General features: G+C 40.5%; 1 long non-coding RNA gene across 2 annotated transcripts; it reads right to left on the bottom strand.

Moving 5' to 3' along the window:
- Positions 1-7,426: 7,426 nt before the first annotated feature.
- LOC117248275 (uncharacterized) lies at positions 7,427-24,395 on the bottom strand. 2 transcript variants are annotated; one of them, XR_013487870.1, is made up of 9 exons: positions 24,114-24,395; positions 19,772-19,820; positions 17,946-17,989; positions 16,492-16,639; positions 11,552-13,957; positions 11,372-11,443; positions 11,129-11,200; positions 10,885-10,956; positions 7,428-10,011 (listed from the first exon to the last, which is right to left on the bottom strand). It is a non-coding gene; the product is annotated as an uncharacterized LOC117248275 (long non-coding RNA). The 2 variants fall into 2 exon arrangements; XR_004500894.2 differs by lacking the exon at positions 16,492-16,639 and having other exon boundaries at positions 7,427-10,011.
- Between the last annotated feature and the right edge of the window lie 992 nt (positions 24,396-25,387).

The following is a 25,387-nucleotide window of genomic DNA, read 5'->3' as shown; positions in this document are numbered from 1 at the left end:
TGAGTTCAAAGCACTAGACAAGGTCCAAGCTGGACTAGAATCTATACTTCCCTGGATTACCATTAATAAAAACGTTCAGTGGATAAACTATATTTACTACAATCAGCAGAGATATGCCAATGTCACATGTGAAATTCTTAAAGCATTTGGAAGTCAATTACATGCAACAAGCACAATCAGTACGTTTACATGGACAGTTTAATTCCACTTTTAATTGGAATGAAAGGCCATTCCGATTAAAAGTGGTCATGTAAACGGTCATTCCGATTGAAAAATGGTCATTCCGACTGAAAATTAAATCCGATTAAAGGGGGTGGTTTATTCTGTTTGTCATTCCGAATGAAAGAATTTTGTGTTTATGTATACAGTCATTCCTCTTTAAGTTCATTCCGGTCTTTCTGCGCATGCTCGTTTCCTTGCCCTTCTGGCGCGATGATGTATATAGCACGCATAGCAATGGGCTGCATAGCAATGGGCTGAGATAGAGCAGTTGGACTCGTTGCACTCACTGGTTTCCATTCGCCACAGCACGGTCTTCTACCTCCCTTCTCCTCCTCAACAGATGAAGCATTAGCAGAACAAGGCTGTTGTCGTACTGCTGCTTCAAGAATATAAGCAAAACACACCCGAAAAAGGCACTAAGAATGGCGTCGTCAAGCATCTTGTTATCTGGAGCGAGGACCACAGTGTTTTCTTCCGGTAAACGTAAACACGTAACATCCGCCCCGCCCCGTCAAACCAACCTTGCGCAGACCTGAATAAAGGCGATTGAACTGATCTCCCATGTAAACCCTTATTCGGAATCAGTATTTCCCATGTAAACTACCTGGCAAAACTTTAATTCCGAATGATTTCATTCAGATTTATTTCATTCCGAATGAGAAGCCATCGTGTAACCGTAGCCACTGACTCAACAAAACAGACAGGTATTGGAATGGCTAACAGCAGACAGAGGAGGAGTTTGTCACATTTGGAAAATATTGCTGTACTTTCATTCCTAATAACACTGCACCCCAAGTTCCAGCCCATAGCCACAGAAAATATACATTTTCTGTGGCTATGGAAAAGCTCACAATGTTGAGGCTGGAACTTGGGGAGAGTGCTGGTAAGGGGGGCATGTTTTGGGATTGGTTAGACCAAATTTTAGGGAAATGGGGAGCCATTTTGGCTAAAGCTGGAATCAGTGCATTGACAGTTTTAATACTAATTTCCTTTTTGGAATGTTGCATCATCCCTGTGCTGAGAAGGCAGTGCAAGAGAGCTCTGGACAAACAGATGACTCTCGTGACTGGTCTCCAACGGGCTGAACGTGACGACACCCCGACAAATAGCGCAAATCCACCTCAATCAGTAAAAGGAGGCAGAGAATGGGGAGAGATATCCAGAACTGTTCCCCATCCCTGCCTACATAGATCATTCTGATGATCCTCTGGGTACAGAGGAAGCAGATGATTAAGAGCTGTGAAAAGAACTCAGAAAATTTTGAAAAATAAAAGATTAACTTTTAATGTTACAGCACATAGTAGGTATGAATTCAACGAGAGGACTCCATGGGACGACTCCAAGGAGTCATGGACTGGCACACCATATCATATTACATCACCACATTACATTATCATCTTGAATTGAATTGTTTATTTATCTCGAACAGTTCAACATATCAGTTGACGATTCTTCTTAAAAAGTCAAACAACCAGAATAGAAATTAATTGTACAGTCAACTAATTCAACACACATTCATTTACAAAACACCATATTATATGTCCAAGAAGGGACAGAAAGAAGCCATGCTTATCTAGTCCTGCCCCTCCTTACTACTTCATTAGATTAAGTTTAAATAATAGCCGCTTTACAGCGCAAAATAGATAGCCTACCAGAGGCAAACCAACTTAATGACACAAAATCTTACTCAAGTACATCTACTCACGATTCCACAGTATGTCACACCTTAATCACACACGATATCACATCACAGTATTCCATTACATTACATATGATTTGTTAATTTAGTTGCTCAGTGTAACTAATTCATATAGGTTCTCATCTATATGATTTCATTGTGCTATCACTGATCGTATCTATTCCTCAGTATGTTTTTGGTCATCATCATAGTCGTGTAGACAAATATTTACAGTTAAGAGTCTTGTACTCTCTGACAATCATTCATGAGTTTTTGTCCTTGTTTTATTACATATTGATGATTCAATGTGCCCGTAAAATCACTGTATGTAATACTGATGGGTTCACGTTGAAGGTCGCCAGCAGGAGGGGCTGTAAGAGAGTTTTCCCTCACACACACACACACACACACTCTTGTATTTGTTACCTTCTTAAGACCTCCTCCAAATGCCTGCCTTGCTAGGACCACACTTTCTAGACATCACAGGAACACATGAATGACATCCCTGAACTTGAAAAAAAATCTATTTTAATAATATCACTTCAGGTTTAAGATACTCATTAAGAAAAGGAAAATTGTTATTTTCCCACATATTTTACTATTCTTGTTAGGTCTGTCTCAACTTTTTTCTAAGTAACCCTGCTGCATTGGTTTTTTTGAGTTCAATCAACTACATAGAGTAAATCTTCAATATCCCGTATGTGTCACTACTATGATACAACTCAAAAAAGCTTTCTTGTTAAAAGGTAACAAGCACTTACTACTAATTACAAACATTCCTGTCTTTATCCCATCCTTCTGATGTGCTTTTTGTCTTGAAAGAAGTGAAAGAACCAGATTAAAGTCAAAAATGTGAAAAAAGCATAAAGCATCGTCATAGCCATGGCCATGCCCCAGTGTCTTCCCTTGTGTTTCCTTATGTTTCCCCCCTCCATGCATCTCCTGTGCTCCTTTCTGTCTCCCTCTGTGTCTGTGCTGTGGGTGTGGTGTTCTTGTGGCACTCCCTCTCTCACTCTCCTGGCTCCCAGCTCAAGCTGCAAACATTTCTTCCATCAGCTCATCACCTTCTCCTGCATATCTACCCCTGCTCAACTCCCACTCATCACCAAATCATTGTCTCAGATACTGTTCAGGTTCAGAGGGCACTTAAAGGTTCTAGTCAGTGCTTAATTTGTAAAGTTGAAAGTAGGGGAACACTTTGGGCCTCTGAGAGAGCAATGTTCCCCCACTGCCAAAAGTGGGGGAACACTTTTTTAAGTGGCACCCGAGCCGCCTCACTGCACGACTCCGAATGGAATGGTTGTGACATCTAGTGTTGTCACGGTACCAAAATTGGGACCCACAGTACGATACCAGTGAAAGTATCACAGTTCTGAGTAGTATCAGGATACCACAGCAAAAATGAGGCAGATGTGCCTTTTGTCATTTATAAAAAGATAAATCACTTTTCTATAATACATCAATGATATTTCAATGGAATAAATTACTTACTGACTTATTCATACTTCAAAAACAGCATCAATGAGTGATTAACATGGGGGGGGGGGGGGGGGGGTCAAAATAAAATGAATAAATTAAATAAAAATCAACCAGCCACCCTCCTCCCCTGACAAGTACAGAACAGTCCCTTCATAAGTAAAGAACAGTCCCTAAAGTGCGGTGAGGTTTGTGGACTGTTACCTGCCACAAAGACAGAAATGTGAACGGCTTGTTTCTCCTCTGACACGCCACATACCTGTGTGCTGCCACGGCTCGGCTGTCCAGGTACTACTGGGCAGTCATGACACCAACGAAAGAGGAAATTAGGCTACTGGACCCGGAGTCGGACTTCTCTCTGTCTGACTTATTCCTGTCTGTGACCCCTGTTCAACCCATAACCGGCAGGATTTGCCTTTCGTTTCTGCTGCTGGTTGAAATCTGTACTCACACAGTCTGCTGAATGATTTATTTTGCTGGCACAAAACTATTTTTAGTTGCAAATGTGAGTAAAATGCTCACACATAGAGCTCTGTGAAAAACAAATCACTGCCAACAAGTAAAAAGAAATAAATAATAACTTTCACTGCTCAAAGATACTCACATGTCTGGAAAACAAACCACTACAGCAGCATATTGAGTGCCAGGTGGCCAGCGCGCACCAGTGCCATTACTGGACGGCACATGGCCACTCACCCTCTTGCGATTGGACTTTGAACTTATCCCACAGTAGTGGTACGTGAGGCACCGTAGTACTACGGTACTCCACCCTGCAACACTAGTGACATCAGCCAATACTGTATGTAGTTTTTAGATGTGAAAAGTTCTAGACCCATGCAAATTAGTTCCGGAACGCACCAGAGCCACTCCGGCTCAAATTAAGCACTGGTTCTAGTTATTTTTGAGAATCTGTTGTTTCTGTGTTCTATACTTGTGCTCACCATTTTACCTTGTGCCCTGGGATCATTACGTACCTGCCTGCCTTCTTTCCAACCTGCCTGCTGTCCCAACTACGCTCAGTCCTCTGCCTCTGCTAGCTATCATCTCCTCTCCACTCCACCTCCATTCTCCAGTAGCTTGCAATAAATCTTCATAACTTGACCTCACCTCTGTGCCCTGTGTTTGGATTCATATTGCAACAACACCACAACAGTTTTGTTAATTGAAGATGAAGGCTTAGACAATAATCATACAACATGTGAGCTTGTGCCAAAGACTAACACGGTTACATTTCTAACAATCACGTCTCTCCCATCCTAAAGTATGTCTAAGTGAGAGCAAATACCATAGTCAATTAAAATAAGACTGGGAAGATATGAAACTTCTACCAATCTTAAGAAGGCTAAATGAAATCAAAAATACTTCTGCCAGAATATTAGCCTTTAATGTTGTTTTTCAAGTTTTAAATAGGACTAGCACGGTCCTTGATTTAATAACAATTCTTTTGGAGGCAGCTCCAATACAAACTTGTACAAAAAGAATTTTAAATCAAATATACTATTTATATATGCAATATATGATTTGAATTTTCCCTGAATTCCATGAAAAGTTGAAAAAGTGCACTGTAAAACGAAAACATACAAACAGTAGTAAAATGTGAATATCTTTCAAAACAACAATCTTAAAGGTCTCATATTATGGAAAAGGGGTGTTGCCTTGTCAGAGTCAACTAAGACAGCATAACGTTGCCATTAGGCCAAGGGTGGTGTCTGAAAAACTGATTAACCCTTGGAGATGTACAATCAGACTGGTGCCATCAGAATTCTACCACTCTCTGACCATAGCCATTGTGACATCTTTCAAATGTTGAGGTGTCAAACTATCGGTGCCTGGAAGCTCCCGACCTTGTCCTCTGCGTTGCTTCTCAGTTGTCCTCTGATGTCGATCTAGTACCTTGGATTCAGCTAATTAATACTCAAAGAAACACTGGAGACAGGCAGAATCCAATGCAATCAAGTTTAATGTGTTCACAAGCTTCAACACATACAACTCATGAGTCAAGCCCCGGAGCTGGACTGAAAACTCGCTCTTCGTGCGCTCGCTTTTATGCTGGTGGAGACTGGATAGAGTCACCAACCTCTTTTTATTAGTCCTTCCCACTCAGGCCCGTTTTTAATGGTGTAATCACTTTCACTTTGAGCCTGGAATTTCCCAAATCTCCCATCCTTAGCTTTGGATTTGCTTTCACTTTATTTTTAAAAAACATGTGAATCTTAGGGACTTTCTTTATGCAGTCCCTTGTGCTCTTATGCAATGTGAACCTTTAAATGTGCATCAGGTAATACAAACATTTGAATGTGTGTGTTATCATTAAACAGAACATGTTAGGTTATATGTGTGTTTCTTCAGTGTGTGAATACTATGTGTGTTTCTTCAGTGTGTGAATACAATGTGTGTCTTCAGTGTGTGAATACAATGTGAGCTCATAACTTTGTATTGTGAACACTTTGACATGTATAACAATGCTTTAACACATATAGATGCATCTCAATCAGTTTTATAGGAACTTATACATAAGACATGGTTATATGATGGTTATATGGCTTTTGTTTCTTAATCAATTTATGCAGTATATGCAGTATAACACTTGTACTTGATTAGGGATTAACTTTTACACTACATTGTCCAGTTCTCAAAATTCTAAGGTAGAATTCTAAGAAAACACTACAAAAAACTTTCACCAGAAAGGGTTAACCAAGCTGTTCAGAAATAGTCCCCCTTGTGATGTCATACATGGAAAGAAGCAATTATCCATAACCTAAAATGTGCACAGTCCAATATAGAGCTGGAGATGCTGTCTAACCAATGGCTTGTTTGAGGGTGAGATTAAAAATAAAATTACATTAAAATAAAATACAAAAATAGATTAAAACTTTTTTTTAAAGTCCAATAGACTCATGGGAATCACATAAAGTTGGCGAAATTATAAAAATGAGACCTTCAAGTTCCTTAACCTTTTGAGGTTCAAACCAGCATTTGAAAAACCCCCCCAAAAAAACTCACTACTCAAAGGGTTAAAACCATTAAGTATTGAAGAGGTGTGACTTAAATACAGCTCAACAAGTCTGGCACTCAACAGACTAAAGTGCCTTCTCAGATAGAATACATTATCAAAAGATACACTGCAGTAGAAAAGATGAACCAGGAAGTTATTGCATTCTAAGTGAAAGGCCCTTAAACCTCTGGGGTCCTTTAACACAACCCTGCAACAATGGTCAAAGAAACTTTTTAGTTTTTCCAACAGACTAACAGTTTCAACCTCACTATGTGTATAGCTTACATACAGTAGATCAATCAATCAATCAATTTTATTTATAAAGCCCAATATCACAAATCACAATTTGCCTCACAGGGCTTTACAGCATACGACATCCCTCTGTCCTTATGACCCTCGCAGCGGATAAGGAAAAACTCCCCAAAAAAAACCCTTTATCGGGGAAAAAAACGGTAGAAACCTCAGGAAGAGCAACTGAGGAGGGATCCCTCTTCCAGGATGGACAGACGTGCAATAGATGTCGTACAGAACAGATCAGCATAATAAATTAACAGTAATCCGCATGACACAATGAGACAGAGAGACAGAGAGAGAGATGCAGGTAATAACAGTAGCTTACAACAACATTATTGAAAGTAATAATATTATAGTTATAGTTCTGGCTACTGTGGTACAATATGTTTAAAGTATGTATTAATATCTGGCAGTATACATGTGTGACAATAGTCATATGTGTATAATAACAGTAGAAGTATGACTAATGACTAATGATGGCAGCAGCAGCAGGAGGCATCTGGCAGGACCACGGCAGCAGCACAACCACACACGTCACGCTGTCCAGGCACCACTGCGATATGAGTTAATCTGAGAGACAGTGGAGCACAAAGGCTCCGGAGAAGAAGCCGAGTTAGTGACATCCAGAATGGCCGAGTTAGCAAGATGCAGTAATAGAATACGAGAGAGAGAGAGAGAGAGAAGGAGAGAAGGTGCCCGGTGTATTATGGGGGGGGGGGGGGGGGGGTCCTCCGGCAGACTAGGCCTAAGTCAGCCTAACTAGGGGCTGGTACAGGGCAAGCCTGAGCCAGCCCTAACTATAAGCTTTATCAAAGAGGAAAGTCTTGAGTCTAGTCTTAAATGTGGAGACGGTGTCTGCCTCCCGGACCGTAACAGGAAGATGATTCCACAGGAGAGGAGCCTGATAGCTGAAGGCTCTAGCTCCTGATCTACTTTTGGAGACTTTAGGGACCACGAGTAACCCTGCGTTCTCAGAGTGCAGTGTTCTGGTGGGATAATATGGCACTATGAGCTCACTAAGATATGATGGAGCTTGACCATTTAGAGCTTTATAAGTTAACAGTAGGATTTTAAATTCAATTCTGGATTTTACAGGGAGCCAGTGCAGAGAAGCTAAAACAGGAGAAATATGATCTCGTTTCTTAGTTCCTGTTAGTACACGTGCTGCTGCATTCTGAATTAGCTGGAGAGTTTTTAAGGACTTACTAGAGCTACCTGATAATAGAGAGTTACAGTAATCCAGCCTAGAGGTAACAAAAGCGTGGACCAATTTTTCTGCATCTTTTCGGGTCAGGATAGGCCTAATTTTTGCAATATTGCGCAGAGGAAAAAATGCAGTCCGTGAGGTTTCTTTTAAATGAGAATTAAAAGACAAATCTTGATCAAATATTACTCCGAGGTTTCTTACGGTAGTGCTAGAGGCCAGAGCAATGCCATCTAGAGAAACTATGTCATCAGATAAAGAGTCTCTGAGTTGTTTGGGGCCAAGAACAATAACTTCAGTTTTGTCTGAATTTAACATCAGGAAATTGGTGCTCATCCAAGTTTTTATGTCTTTAAGGCAGTTATGGAGTTTAGTTAATTGATTACTTTCTTCTGGCTTCATCGATAAATACAACTGAGTATCATCCGCATAACAATGGAAATTTATAGAGTGATTTCTAATGATGTTACCTAAAGGAAGCATATATAGAGTAAATAGGATTGGTCCGAGCACAGAACCTTGCGGAACTCCAAAACAAACTTTAGTACGTAAGGATGATTCATTATGAACGTCAACAAACTGAAAACGATCAGATAAATAAGATTTAAACCAGCTTAGTGCAGAACCTTTTAGGCCAATTAAGTGATCCAGTCTCTGCAGTAGAATTTGATGGTCAATTGTGTCAAACGCCGCACTAAGATCTAATAAAACAAGTACAGAGACAAGTCCTTTGTCTGAAGCAATCAGAAGGTCATTTGTAATTTTAACTAGTGCTGTCTCAGTGCTATGATGCACTCTAAATCCTGACTGAAATTCCTCAAATAAATTATTATCATGGAGAAAATCACACAGCTGGTCTGCGACTACTTTCTCAAGGATCTTTGACATAAAGGGAAGATTAGATATTGGTCTATAGTTGGCTAACACCTCTGGATCCAGGGTGGGCTTTTTTAGTAGAGGTTTAATTACAGCTACCTTAAAAGACTGTGGTACATAGCCTGTTAATAAGGATATATTGATCATATCTAATATATGAGTGTTAACTAAAGGAAAGACCTCCTTAAGTAGCCTAGTTGGGATGGGGTCTAAGAGACAAGTTGATGATTTAGATGAAGAAATCACTGCTGTCAATTCTTGAAGAGAAATTGGGGAGAAGCAATCTAAATATATATTAGGTCTTACAGCTGTGTTTGAGGTTAGATAGGTACTATCTGAGGACAGGAGGTCATGAATTTTGCCTCTAATAGTTAGAATTTTGTCATTAAAAAAGCTCATAAAATCATTACTGCTAAGGGCTAAAGGAATACAAGGCTCAATAGAGCTTTGACTCTCAGTCAGCCTGGCTACAGTGCTGAAAAGAAACCTGGGGTTGTTCTTGTTTTCTTCTATTAATGCTGAGTAATAGTTTGCTCTGGCATTGCGGAGGCCCCTCATATAAGTTTTGAGACTGTCTGTCCAGATTAAACGAGATTCTTCCAGTTTGGTCAATCGCCAATTCCTTTCAAATTTTCGCGATATTTCTTTTAACTTACGGGTTTGAGAGTTATACCAAGGAGCGAACTTTCTTTGCTTTTTTAACTTCTTTTTAAGAGGAGCTACAGAGTCAAGCGTTGTTCGCAGCGAGCCTACGGCGCTATCGACAAAATGATCAAAGTTGGTACAGGAAACCTCTGTTACTGAGGGACTTGGTATTGAATTTAACGACGGAGTAATCTTTTCCTTAAATTTTGCGACAGCACTATCTGATAAACATCTAGTATAGTAACTGTTGCTGAGTGGCGTGCAATCGGGTAAAAAGAAATCAAAAGTAATCAGATAATGATCCGATAGCGAGGGATTCTGTGGAAAGACTTTTAGGTTATCAATTTCAATTCCATACGTCAGAACTAGATAATACGTCAGAACTAGATGTATCTGATGTGACTATTGTGTTCCTACAACCTCTGATCTGAAACTATTCTATTGTGAACATAGAATTTTACACCTCTCCAGTCCCTCTCAGCTAGGGCTTGAGGGGAAGCAGCGATGCACCTCTCACAATCCTGTTTTCCAGGTGTCTTCCCCATACGAATGAAGTCCATCAGAGACTGTTCAACTGCATTCACCTCCTCTGTTGACCATTTTCATTTGCCTTTTTAGCACCTTGGAAAAGAGATTGTAAAGAACACTTAATCCACAAGAAATTTAATAATTTAATGTTGAAAATTGTCAGACATCAATAGGAAAGGGGAAGCCAGCCTGAATTTCCTGCCCTCCTACCAATATATGTACGTGTTGCTGTTCAGTATCGAGTCGTTGGCTAAAGAAAATAGGGTGGGTTGAGGACCTACCTAAGTTGCCCATATATAAAATACCATGCTAAAACAACTGGTTTACCAGTGTTGGGGAATAAGTAACAACGTGTAGTTCACTTACTACTTCAACTACATTTTGCAGTTGTAGGATGGTAGTTAAACTACATTCAAATCTTAGTAAATGTTCAATAGTTAACTACGTTTATAGGTCAGGTAATTGAGGTTAATCATATTTCCTAATCTTTGCATTCCAGATTCAGATTATGAACCCTATCCACAATGCAGTCTGGATGTATGTTGAACCTTAGTGTTAGTTTGCAATTTTTAGTAGTAGTTGAGTTTTTTAACTGCTTTCATTGTTAAGTAGCTAGCTGCTTGCTAATTTCTTTAACACTGCTGTTTTACTTAGCTGCCAGGTAATTGTTTTGGCGTATGTATATGAACGTTCGAACAGTGCTGGGAATATAGACCTTGATCTATAAAAACGATCAAGTTGATATTTTCACTTCACACCATTTGTGGAACCAGGGCATTGTGATGACAAAGCCAACAAAGTAAATACCCTAGCCAAGCAGACTAGACTGGACATACTAGCTAGTGTCTGGCATAAAAAGGTTTGATCAGCCTTTGATTTCTCCTCTTGCTGTTCAGTTCCAGTGTATAGGAACTGCTGCTGACACATATCAGGGTGGGAAAAGTGACGGCCATGCATCGTGCTTACCTCCGGAGCTTTGTTTCTTTACAGGCTGCTGCTTAGAAGTACCCCGTTTGTCTCCAGTCACTGAAGCTCCTCCTGGAAAACAGTCATAGAAAATGAACTCAAACAGGGCAAGAATGACCCTCTGCATGTTGTGTAATGTGTATAAATGTCCAGAAATACTGTCTATAGATGCTCTAACCAAACACAGCTACAGCAATAATTTAACATACATATGGCACACGTAATGACTATGCCACATTCTTACCTCCCGAGCCTCACTTTTGTCCAGGCTGCTGCTTTGAAGTGCTCTGCTCGTCTTCAGTAACAAATTCCTCTCCTGGAAAACGTGCATAGGAAACAAAATGATGCATGTGGCATGACTAGTGATCTATACAGCCTGACTGTATGATGTCCAGAATTACTGTATATAGATTGAGGATGTAAACATTAACCCAAAAAAGGGAAACGCTGTTGTGATCAAGCACACCAATTTGAAGCATAGACATACCTGCTGAAGAAGCTGGATGATCTTCATCTGCAGATGACTCCCCTGAGCTTTCTTCCATAACCTCAAATTTGTCTTCAAAATGGCAAACAAAGGCAAATTGTATCAACTGAAATTTGTGTACAATACGTAACAGGCAACAGTCAACAGTCAACTTTGCCCTTACAATTAATAGTTTCTTACCTTCGGGGCTGATCGAGATTTGGTCCAGACTTTTCCCCTTGAATTCGGCCAGTCTGCCTTGTTCACAGGCCATCAATACCTTACTGATCTTTGCCAACTGCAAAGTCCCTTCGGGGAGGCGATAGAACTTCCTGTGTACTCTTATGTCATGTCCCAGAAAGTCTGCCAAAAGATCTTGCTCAGTGTCATTTAGATTCAGTACTCTTGACAGAGTGGCCACTTGTTTTCTCAGCTTTGTGGATGACAGAGCTTCAGGTTTTTGGGCCCCCCAGTTTTTAGCCAACTCACGGATGCAGTCAGACCCCCTAAGCCTTGTTTCAAACCCTGGTCTTGCAAATAAGTAGAGGTTTTAACCCACTCCACATGAGCTTCTCTCCTCCACAAGTAGCTCCAGAGATTGCACCATTGCTGGAGTAAGGATGATGGGCACCTTCCTGCCATGCTTCCCTCGAATTTCCACACGTTCGAAATGCTGGCAGAGCCTTTTCTCCAACTCCGTCAGTGCTTCACCAGTATCTTCATTAAATGGGGAGTTGTCCCTGCTGAGAAATGCTTCCAAATGCATCTTTGAGACCTCGCCTTCTCGTCTTCGGTTGAAAAGGATTATCTGTGCCAGTATTACTTTAGCAAGATTGCTCCAATTCTTTGAGGTTTTCTCATCAAACAACTACCCATGGTATTGTTTCTGCTTGTCTGTCATGTACATGTGCATTTTTTTCACATCTTCTGCTAATGGAACGAGCTTGGGTTTGTTCCATTTCTTCTCCTCCAGTGTACGGTATGCAGCGGAAGAGATCATCTCATTCCAGGTAAGACTGTACATGCGTCTAAACTCTTGGACAACCTGCTTTTTTTCATTGTTCTGGGATAAAAGTGCTTCAGCCTCCATGATGTCTGCTACTCTCTGGATGCTTTGCCCTAGCTTTGTGGCTAGGGTGGGTTTTTCAAACTTGTTCCTCTTTTCATCAAATCCAGTTGCTTCTTTGACAGCTCAAACAACATGATGAAAGTGTTGTGGATTGATATAATCCTCCATCTTTTTCAGAGGGGTCACCTTCCTTCCTAGGATCAACAGTCTCCCCAGTCCTCGCATAATTTGCCAAACCTTGTCATGTTGAGAGGCAGTTTCACGTTGACTGTTGTACATCTTTTCTCCAACCTTCATCATATATTTGTCTTGTTGCATGCTCTGGAGCATGAGCAATTTCATCTTGAGTCATGTCATTCACGAGGGTCCATACCTTCATGTTCACATCTTAAGATGCAGGTTGAGCCGCAGCACAGAGAGCCTGTAGTCTTGTTTTTCCAGGTAATGTTCTGAGAAGATTTTGAACAAGTGCACACTGTTTTGCGTGCCTCCACAAAGTCTTGCGTTTGAAGTACCCAAAGCATGCAAAACAGTGCTCATAGTCCTTTGGACTACTCTTGCCATCACTTTGTTGTCTACAAGATACCAGTATCCCTTTTCCTTTTGTGAGTGCTGTAATGTTGTGTGCCCGATTTCCTTGCTTGCGAAGGAGATCCAGCTGATTTCTCCTTTCTTTAGAGTTCTTTGCATACATCATTGCACTAGCGACTTCCATTTTATCCCAATGTTTACGTTCCAGATGGCGTGCAATTTTTGATTGGGGTTCCCAGCAGAAAATACAGTAATTTTTCTTTTGGTTGTATTTCTTAGACCCATCTATTTTTAGAACATTAGTGACAACAAGAGAATCACTCCTCTTAACTGACAGTGCATTATCAGTAGATTTTTTACATCTTGTGTAAGTGTTTCTATTTTTCTTTTTGACTGATGCAGAGTCATCTGATTCACCTTCTACTCGAGAACTTGAGCCTCTCGTCACTCCTTTTGTATCATTTCTTTGTTTTGTGTCTTGATTCACCTGATTCACCTTCTACTCGAGAACTTGAGCCCCTCTTGTCACTCCTTTTGTATCGTTTCGTTGTTGTGTGTCTTGATTCACCTGAATCCTCTTCTTCACTAGAACCTGAGCCTCTCTTGTTACTCCTTTTGTATCTCGTCTTTGTTTTGTGTCTTGATTCAACAGAATCTTCTTCCTTGCTAGAACTTAAGCTTCTCTTGTCACTCCTCTTGTAATGTGTCCCTGTTTTGAGTCTTGGTTCATCGGAATCCTCTTCTCTGGAATGCAAGCCTGCTTCCCTGCCTCGCTTCTTTATCTTGGCTCCTGATAACCCATTTGAGCTGTTTTTTTATTCTAATGAAGTCTTTGGTCTCAGTTTGTGGAGTTTTGAATGTTCTTTCACACGGTGTCGCTTCTGACTACTTCGTTCTGATGATTCAGATGAACTGTCCTCTGATGATGCTGGGACATAGTCATCTTCGCTGAGGTCGATGCTGAAAATTGAACAATCGGTGTTGTACCCAAGCATTTCTTTGGTCAGCTACAATAGAAGAGAGACATTTATTTTACTTGAGAATCAGGGAAAGGGATGCAACTTCATAATACAATTATCTTTCAGGGCCAACGAGAAGCTTTATGAACAATATGTTGTTGGTGAACATGGGTGCCAATGGTAGCACAAATAATAAAATCGGTGAGACAATTTTCAAACAGGCCCCTTAACCTCATCATAGCTTGATGAAATTGGTCTCATGGGAACAAATAGACTCTCAGTTAGACGCTCAGTTAAAGGGGTCATGAAGCATGTTGCTTAGCAATAGATTTAAAGTGATGCTAGCAAATGCTAAACCTGTTTGAGGTATACGATTACACCCAAGTGATTAGTATTATGTGAACCAAACATTCTAATGATGATGTCACAATGGCTATGGGGCATGGAAAGCTACTGAGGATAGATAAATGAGATTGAGTTCTGAGGAAACATTTGGAAAAACTCCTTCCTCAAAAGGGTTAGGAGTCCAATTTTATTAAAACAATAATAATTGGTATTAAGTCATTTTGAGTGAACAGTAAGGACTCCCAGTTTTGGGACAAATCAGAAGGGACTCTTATAAACCCAGACTATCCTTTCAAATGTATGGTTAAAATGTGATTCTGGGATTCTTACAAGGGAGAGACAAATGGAGCGCTGGGATGCAACAATCAATCAATCAATCAATCAAACTTTATTTATATAGCACCTTTCATACATCAAAAATGCAACCCCAAAGCGCTTTACAAACTAAAAACATACAACAACAACAAAAAAAAAAATACTACAAATATTGAAAACCCGTGAGCGGAGTGGAGCTGGAGCAGGGAGCGGAAGGATTTTGTGTTGAGCGAGGAGCGGCTATTTTTTATTTATTTATTTTCTAAAAAGGTGGAGCGGAGCCTTATCTCTCGCTCCAATTTCGCTCCGGTCGCTCAAGCAAGAAACAGCCTGCAGTAACAAGATCTTGAGTCATATTTGATCAGAACTACTTAATTTGCCAGTTTGATCAGAGTTTGATGAGCAGTGTGTGTTCAGATGCGCTCTTTCCCCCACCCCAACTTCGCCAACAAAGTTCAATAAATGCACAGTGTTTCCAAAGTCAAAGAGTGGTCGCATTAAATAATTGTGATCTCAAGAATAAAATAATTGTGACTATGATTTTTGCCATTATTGAGCAGCCCTACAATAGGTTTGGGTGATTGTGACTTTTCCACGATTAAAATGAAAGACATGGTGTCATTAAATGTAACGGCCTCCTTACTTATGGTGTAAACTATAAACCAGCACAAAAAACAACCAACATAAACCACTATATTCTGACATAAATCATCATGTTCTGACATATTACAAAATGTAATAAAAAGTAAAATTTGCATTTTGGAACACAAAACAGCAAACTTAAACTATTCAGTCAAGCACTAGGCATTATGGGAAATAGGGATGGAATCGTTAAGATTTTAACGGTACTATTACTCTTATTGATACTGCTTATTGATCCAGTATTTTAATTGTACTGTTATCAATACTGAAGGAAAAAAAAAATTAGGAAACAAATTGTTTTATTTTCCTAGATAACGAGTGAAAATATAAAAGTAAGAGACTTTGTTAGATGTCCCCAGATTGCTACTAATAATAATTACAGCTGTTAAAGTAAACTTTACAGAAAAATTATTGTTGTTTGCACATTAGACTGCTAGCTGCAGCGCTTAACTTCGATACATTCATTAATCACTATGAGATTTATGAGAATTTTGTCTCCACCAGGGATAAAATAATTTAGTAGAAGCAAGGATATATAGACCAGAGGGGGGGAAATCCCACACACTCAGGCTATAATTATAGTCATATTCATGTATTTAGAAGATGTATCTGAAAATTACACAAATAAAATCCCAAATCTGAAACTTTTTTTACAAAACAGTGTCACATCCAGGGCTGTCCCCAAAATGTCTAGAGCCTGCTGTCAGGAGAGACACTTTGTGGTGCATGCTGGGATTTAATAACTGAACTATGAGCATGACGCTGCACACTTTGACTTTCTCTGACTGTGTGGAAATGTGATGTTTTCACATCACAGATGACGAAGAAAGGCTTTAAAATGCAAGGCTACAGGTAAAACACTCACGTAGGCTGATTGGAGTGTGGACTAAAAAAAAAAAAAAAAAAAAACACCTGACTGTAAAGTTGAATCTTTGTATTGCTCAGCATCACTCAGCTCCCGTCACATGATCATGACATGTCACGCACACGGTGCTGCCGCTGCCACTATCTGAGCCAGCCTTTGCTGGAATTTTTTGACAATGACTTTTCGTTTGTTGATTTCTATTAGGCCAGTTTAACATGGATTTGTTGTTCACAATGTAGAATTACCAGGGAAAAATAGGGTGCATCTCCAGAACACAGTGAACTCACCATCACTGCTCCTTTCAGATTTTAATGAATGTTTGCTAATGAGACACAAGAAAGAGAACTATCCCTGTCATTATGTTCTTTTGTTTGTCACTCTAACGTACTTTATAAAAAGGTGTAGTACAACTTACTGTTGTATTCAGGCTATGGTGGAAAAACAAGGTCCTCTCTCTCTCTCTCATCGTTTAACCTTTTTGTGTGCGCCTTCTCGTAGAGGTTCTCACACACATCGTGATGTGCTTTGAGTTTCTGAAGGCAACTTAAGTAATGACTTTGAGCCTGCAAAACAATAAAAAATGTTCACCATTGTTTAGCCAAATTATTATTTGGCCATGTATGCTTTATCAGAGAGGACCAGAGCATGGGAGCAGAGAAGAGCAGAGAGCAGATTTTTAAAAAATTTGCGTCCACAATAGGACCGGGTGGAGCAGAGGGACAAACACCGGCAGACAGCTACTGAAAGTGGGGAACTATGGAGGACAGAGGAAAGAGAGGGACCTGCTGTACGAATTAGCACCAGATTCTCCTCTGCTCTGGAGCCGTTTACCAGTGGGAGGAAAGCTCAGTTTATTTTCAAACTGTTGAAACTTTTGAACTTTTGACTGGACGGGAACGTACAGAGAGGAGAGAAAAGAAAAGAGACTGGAGGGAAATTCTGGTGAGTGTTCAGTCAGAGGCTCAACTGAACACAAACACACCCTCGGTGTCTGCCATTGCTCGCTAGCTTACGGCTAATGTAGGCTACAGTAGATTTTCTGCCTGTTTCGGGCGAATAAACACAAATGATCCCGTGATCAAACTAGCAGAGAATAACGCAATGCAAAAATTCACCTCGTGTTTGGTCTGAACATGCCTCGAGACTGCGAGAAGTCAGAAAGAGACATGAGAGAGAGCTCATAATGGAGAGAAACAATTTTGTTATTTAAAGTTTAATTTGATTAAACAACATTTTTAACTAATAACTTATTAGGTTAAAACAGAAACATTAACCTAAGGTTTGAGTTGGGTTGTGTTTTTTAATTGATATTAAATTATGCTTTTAAAGTAGAAACCAGATGTATCTGCCGAGCTCATGTTTTACTTGTGAATTAGTCTGGCTAGTGTTTAAGCTAAAATTAAAATACAATACAGGTTTTTTCTTTTTTTGAGTGAGCAGTGAACGATTTGAGTGGAGCAGGGTGAAATCAGAGATGAGCGCAGAGCGATATTGAGCGGAGTGACCTGGAGCGGCTTTGAGCCGGGGAGCTGAGGGAACAAACAGCTCTGAGAGCGAGGAGCAGAAATTCTTACCACTCCACTCCGCTCACATGCTCTGGATGGGACAGAGTACAGAGAGGGAACAACATGCAGCAACAGGCCCGGGCCAGAATTGAATCAAAGTTCATGAACTTGTCCTCAAACAGTTTTAATAAATTATTAAATAAAAATTAATTAATTAATTAATTAAAGATAATGGTGAAGCACGCAGGGGGCCTCAGTGGTATACTGTCATATTATTGTTTTGATTTCCATCATATGTACACAGTCGTGCATGTACACAACTAGTTAAACTATCGATTTTAAGAACCCATATAACATATCCTACCTCTTTCTTCTGTTTAACGTGAAAGCCATCTGTCACATCAGCAACTGCAAATAAATTACAGAAGAGAAAAATGTTAATCGGGTTCAAGATGAGCTAACAATACCACCTGTAGTTACACCAAAATCAAAATAACATGACTTAAAATTTCATATAACCATAAAATTTTTCATAGTTGATGGAACTACAACTAAACACACTGGCCCTCATTTATCAAACGAACGTACACCAGAATAGTGGGCGTACGCTCATTTCCAAGCAAACTTTGGCATTTATCAATTTGGACGTGAGCATAGGGTACAATCAAATCTCACACCAGGTCTCAGCTCGTGTACGCAAGTTTTAAATCAGCGTGGACTTGCAGTACAGTGTATGGCTTTGTATGATAATTGTTATTAGATCATACTAATGCAGTGTCCGTTCAGACAGACTTCTAGTTAATAATATGGCATCTGCAGACATGTATTTCTTATGAATGGGGCACATTTAAATATTTACCATTATCTGGCTCAGACACAGGTGGTACGTCTGTATCTCCTCCACCACTTATGCCTTAAATTGAAGGAGACCCCATAAGCGCAGCCACACGCTCCCCAGTGTGGGTCAGTGCCAGGCTGGGGTCCGGCTGGCTGTGTGCTGCTGTGCACTGTTTAATTTGCGCAGATATGGTTGAAATCCTCTGTCCACAAATCTGTCATTAAAGACTAACTAAACCCCCAAACCACTTTTCTCTGCTGAAAACCAATGTATCTGGGTATATAATAGTGTTGTTGATTGATTCAGGTCCAAATGTTGACATTTTATTTAAATTCTACATATTGTGATGACTTTAACTCTAACCCATACACCGGAGAGCCTCTCAGCAGCTAGCTGCGCTAACAACACAGGTACCATACTGAAACTTTCACAAAGGGCCATGAATGTGAACTAGTGACTCTGTCAAAGCTCAGCGGACTCTCTGTGTTTCCAGCGTTGACATGGAGAGTCTGACAGCAGCTGCTTATTAGGGCTGGGCGATATGGCTTATAAATAATATCGACATTTTTAGGCTATTCTGCCATATACGATATATATATATATCTCTCTCGATATAAACATTTTCTCTAAAACAACATACCATAAATTACCACAATATTTTTGACTAAATCCCTCAGTATTGATATTGTGACAATATTGTGGGGATAACCACTGGTGCTTTCACAAAATATTAACACTGAGATTTTTGATAAATAATCATCACTAATGTGGATATAATGACTAGGTGGGTAAAGGCGAATATAAGAACAGCTAGAACAGTCTGGTTAGTTCAGAAAATTAAATCACTTTACTGTAATGCATTCTTTAAAACCAGGACGGCCTGCAGGTGGCCCATCGGATATTTAACACGTTATTATTACGCCTTCTCTTATTGTGATCGCTGACTGGCAGATGCAGACATAGAGTGCTTTTCAACATTCATGAAGCAAAAGAAGAAAACTAGGCCTACTCATTACTTTTTGGTCAACAGCTCACATTGTGTGCACATAACTGAAGCGTCATCTCATTGGCCTGTAACATCGGCAGAAATGTTCATTTTTGACTGATGCCGATATTTTATTTTAGAGCCTTTATCTGCCTCTGAGCCAATATCATTGTGCATCCCTAAACAAAACTAAAGGTTTATGAAATGTGCATTTTCACTAAAGGTAGCAGATATAATTACATCTCATTTCTCTAAAGTTATCATCTTTACCTTTAAGAATTATTTTTCAGTAACATAGTACAGTACCACAAACTACTTACTACAAACTTAATTTAGTATCACCTCATTATGTCCCACCCCCTCTTACCTGTGCAGTCAGAAGTGCCATCAGTGGTTGAGAAACTTGAGCCTTCCTCCTGTAAGCACAGTGACACAATCAGTCAAACTTCAGGGTCCAACATATCACATGACACTGTATTTCAAGCTGCAGTCTTAGAATTTGGCAATTTATGGATGTAATTAATTATTCACTGTGACATGAATCTAGACTAGGGATGCACCTAGTCTATCTTCAGCGGTGACGGACGGAGTAAATTGTCAGCAGTGTGGTGATATTTCACTCCGTCCGTCACTGCACTCACATTTGTGACTAAAAATAGTTTTGTTCGAGCAAAATAAATCATTCAGCACGTTGTGTGAGTACAGATTTCAACCAGCAGCAGACACGAAAGGCGAATCCCGCTGGTTGTGGGTTGAATTGGGGTCACAGACACAGACAGGAATGTATTCCTGTCAAATATGGCAGCCATAGTGCTTCGCGGCACAAGATAAGGCTTACAGGCGACGGAGAAGTCCGGCTCCAATAATGTCCTCTTCTTGGCGTCATGACTGCCCAAAAGTACCTGGACAGCCGAGCCGTGGCGGCACACAGGTATGTGACGTGTCTGAGGGGAAACGAGCCATTCACATTTCTCTCTTTGTGGCAGGTAACGGTCCACAAACCTCACCGCACTTTAGGGACTGTTCTTTACTTACGAAGGGACTGCTCTTTACTTGTCAGGGGAGGAGGGTGGCTGGTTGATTTTTATTTTATTTATTTATTTTATTTTGATCCCCCATGTTAATCACTTATTGATGCTGTTTCTTAAGTATAAATAAGTCAATTAGTAATTTATTCCATTGAAATATCATTGATGTATTATAGAAAAGTGATTTATCTTTTTATAAATGACAAAAGGCACATCTGCCTCATTTTCGTTGTGGTATCCTGATACTACTCAGAACCGTGATACTTTCACTGGTATCGTACCGTGGGTCCCAATTTTGGTACCATGACAACACTAATCTGGAGGGGGTTCATCTGCAAAAACTAATGAAAAACTAAACAACGGTATTCGGTATTCGGCCAAGCATTTAATTTTATTCGGCTTCGGCCACACATTTCCATTTCAGTGCATCCCTAATCTAGACATCATCTAGATGTTGTCTGGGATGCTGAGATATCACAGCATTTTGAGTGAAACTAAAGGACATTTTCTGGTCTCATAACAATGATCATTTCTCAATATTTTCTGGTGTTTGAATTACTACATATAATCACATTACTGATAGTGATGCTTGCACAACATGGGTTTATCATATTGAACAGTTTGGTCATACAGCCTAAAGGGATAGTGCACCCAAACATGAAAATTCACCCATTATCTACTCACCCATATGCCGATGGAGGATCAGGTGAAGTTTCCTCACAACACTTGATCCAAGGGTAGAGGGGGTAGCAACACAACTCCACCTAACGGAGGTTTATGGCACCCCAGATTGTAGCCTGTAGCTTTAACTGCCTCTCTGGGCACCGCGTTCACATGTGTGCGCTTGCGCCAGACCAGCAAAAGCAAGCACACACACATGAACGCGGTGCCCATGTCTCACAGTCTCGCACTAGCGCACGAACGCGGTGTCCAGAGAGGCAGTTAGAGCTACAGGCTACAATGAGGACACCTTTTTAACACCTTTTTATGTCGGGGGCTTCAGGACACTTGGATCACTACGGACGAGCAGTATGGAGATATTTTGTGGTTTCAATTATGTGTTTTTGGACGTCTGAATCTGGAGCGCCGTCAGCCTCCATTAGGTGGAGTTGTGTTACTATCTCCTCTCCCCTTGGATCTCTGCAAGTGATGTGAGGACTCTAAAACTTCACCTGAGCCTCCCTCGGCATATGGGTGAGTAGATAATGGCTGAATTTTCATTTTTGGGTGCACTATCCCTTTAAGTGTGACATCAAACCAAAACTAGTTTTTCACTCCATTTTGAACAATTTATTGTGTTACAATATGGCTTTAACCAAATTATATCTCAATGCAACAGCAATGTAGCACAATAAAGGTCTTGACTTACAAAACAATTTATGATGGCCAGGGCTCTTTGCTAAACTTTTTTTTTTTTTTTTTTTAAATACACATTTAATAGGAAAACAACAAAATACAAATGCTCCTCTGGAGCCACCCTCTCCTCCATCATGTGTGTGGTAAGGGCCCAGCACACACACACACAGGGCTACACTGGGCCTACTGCTCTACTATTAGACACAAAGGATGTCTTTTGTCCACTGGCTTTTGTAATTGGGTCGCCCGGCACGCTTAGATGAGTTCATCTGATGAACTCAGCTAAATTTTAAAAATCTAATTCATGGTGAAGGGTCATGCATCACCAGTCACTTCAAAAAACTCAAGGAAAAATATTTGTGGCTACAGGGGGGATCAAAATAAAATAGGGATGCACCGAAATGAAAATTTGTGGTGGAAGCCGAAGCCGAATATTATTAAACGCTTGGCCGAATACCGAGTACCGAATACTAGGGATGCACCGAATATTCGGTAACCGAATATATTCGGCCGAATATTGCAAAAAAAAACAACACATGTTCGGTATTCGTTGGAATAAGTTAAAAGCAAGGCCGAATAATAGCGGCGTTTTGATAATGCAATCAAACGGTGTGCCGTGATGGGCGGAATAAAATGTCGGTAGTGTGGCGATCAGCCCGTCACAGCACTCGCATTTGCGACTAAAAATAGTTTTGAGCGAGCAAAATAGGCTTAAATCATTCAGCACACTGTGTGAGCAGCCTACAGATTTCAACCAGCAGCAGAAACGAAAGGCGAATCCCACCGATTGTGGGTTGAACAGGGGTCACAGGCACAGACAGTAACGTTAATGTATTCCTGTCAAATACGGCGGCCATCGGCTTACCGGGCGACGGAGAAGTCGGTTCCAATAATACCCTCTTCTTGGTGTCATGACTGCCCAGAAGTACCTGAACAGCCGAGCCAGCCGAACACAGGTATGTGATGTGTCAGAGGAGAAACGAGCCTTTCACATTTCTCTGTCAATATCATTGTTTAGTTTTCCATGAGTTTTTGCAGATGAACCCCCTCCAGATTAGTGTTGTCACGGTACCAAAATTGGGCCCCACTGTGCGATACCAATGAAAATATCATGGTTCTGAGAAGTATCACGATACCACAGCGAAAATGAGGCAGATGTGCCTTTTGTCATTTATAAAAAGATAAATCACTTTTCTATAATACATCAATGATATTTCAATGGAATACATTACTGATTGACTTATTCATACTTCAAAAACAGCATCAATAAGTGATTAACATAGGGGGGATCAAAATAAAATAAATAAAAATAAAATAAAAATCAACCAGCCACCCTCCTCCCCTGACAGTCCCTTCATAAGTAATGAACAGTCCCTAAAGTGCGGTGAGGTTTGTGGGCCGTTACCTGCCACAAAGAGAGAAATGTGAAAGGCTCGTTTCTCCTCTGACACATCACATACTTGTGTTCGGCTGGCTCGGCTGTTCAGGTACTTCTGGGCAGTCATGACACCAAGAAGAGGATATTATTGGAGCCGACTTCTCCGTCGCCCGGTAAGCCGATGGCCGCTATATTTGACAGGAATACATTAACGTTAGTGTCTGTGTCTGTGACCCCCGTTCAACCCACAATTGGTGGGATTCGCCTTTCGTTTCTGCTGCTGGTTGAAATCTGTAGGCTGCTCGCACAGTGTGCTGAATGATTTAAGCCTATTTTGCTCGCTCAAAACTATTTTTAGTCGCAAATGCGAGTGCCGTGACGGGCAGATCGCCACACTACCGACATTTTATTCCGCCCATCATGGCACGCCGTTTGATTGCATTATCAAAACGCTGCTATTATTCGGCCTTGCTTTTAACTTATTCCACCGAATACCTAATGTGTGGTTTTTTTGCAATATTCGGCCGAAATATATTCGGTTACTGAATATTCGGTGCATCCCTAAAATAAAATAAATAAATAAATAAAATAAAAATCAACCAGCCACACTCCTCCTCTGACAAGTTAAGAACAGTCACTTATCAGTGCATAAACCACACACATCATGCAGCCCGGTTGGTATATTTTTGTACATTCCCTAACAGACCCACAGTGGGCTGGGTGCTAACAGTCACTGTGCAGCATGACACCGACGAAGAGGAAATGATTGGACCTGGAGCCGGTGTTTCGGATTTACTCGCGACCCTGTTAACTGGCGACCTTCACCCGAATGCGTCTGTGGTTGTCGTAGTGACAACAGCTGTTTTCAACCAGGAAGAGAACACGTAGCTGTCCTCGCGAAGGCCTCTTTATTCAGTTTTTCATAACAATATCAAAACATAGCCGACCTGCTCCGTCTTTGGACTCTTGTTGGAGGAACCCAGTCACGGACCGACACTCAGTCGCGGTTTGAATCACACTTGTTATGACGGAATGTTGAAAACAGGAAGAGGCCAAGTTGCTTTTCCTGTAAATCTAACTCCTATCTCGAATAAATTTTCTAAATAGGCCTACACAGTTTCGTCTCTGGTGCCTGCCTAAATAAACATGTGCCATATTAAAGAACCGTTCAGCCCTGTGAAACGTAAAAAAGAATATTTTCACGGGATTCGAACCCGCTTCATTATGGGAAAATAAATTAAAAGCGCATAATTAACGTGCTGCGCCACTATGACAACATCATTTCACTGACAGATCCATTAAAAATCCGACAACATACAGCCAGCTATGTCTTCAAATTGGGAGGTAGCCAGATCAACTTGTGACCACACTGTCCATGGACTGAGGAACATTTTACAATCTCACTGCTTTCCAATACAAAAACCAGCGGTTTTAAATCCACTTAATTCATAAACCTAACGTTTATTGTTGTGCTACAGGCCAATAAAGCCAATATTCATATACTCACGTGGAAATACTTTATTTTAAATTAAGCAATAAAGCAGCGGCTGTATAACAGATTTATCTCTAAGATAAATTATCTATTTATGTTGTAGCATTAAGGCGATTAAAAGCGTACAAATATGACAAACACTAGGCTGTAGGCTATGTGGTATTTAAGTCCATTAACCCCTGCAAAGCGTTTTAGAGTACTGAGGTGAAGTTAGTTTGACGTTGGATATTCATTTTGGGTTCAACAGTGATTTCCTCTCATAGGCAGAAAATAGTGAGCAACAAAGAGAATGGCTAATACCCCCATACCCCCATTACTGGACCCAGACACCCCACACCAATGTAGAATGATTTTGCCAAGTGGGCCTAATAAGGCACACCTCTTTATAAATGGGTTTCATGCTCAATTTTATCTATTATCCAACGGCAAACTAACTTCACCCGGAGTCACATGCAGTGCACTCTTGGAATCATTTGGTCTTGCCATGATCTGAGAAAGTCCCTATTTGCGTAGAATATTAACTTGACTTTTGACACTTTCACTTAGTTCCGATGTCATGTTTCCTACCAGCACAATGCTACCGAGTAAACAATGATCTGCTGGAAACTACAAGCACAGCCACATTAATAAAAGGTGAACACTGAATGCAAGTTTAGTTACATGAATGACAGCCAGATGAGTACATCAAATCTACTTGTGCGTCATCTCAAGGAAATATGACCTTTTGGC

The sequence above is a fragment of the Epinephelus lanceolatus genome, chromosome 17, assembly GCF_041903045.1.
Source record: "Epinephelus lanceolatus isolate andai-2023 chromosome 17, ASM4190304v1, whole genome shotgun sequence".
NCBI lineage: Eukaryota > Metazoa > Chordata > Actinopteri > Perciformes > Serranidae > Epinephelus > Epinephelus lanceolatus.
This window is presented reverse-complemented; position numbering and strand designations above follow the sequence as displayed.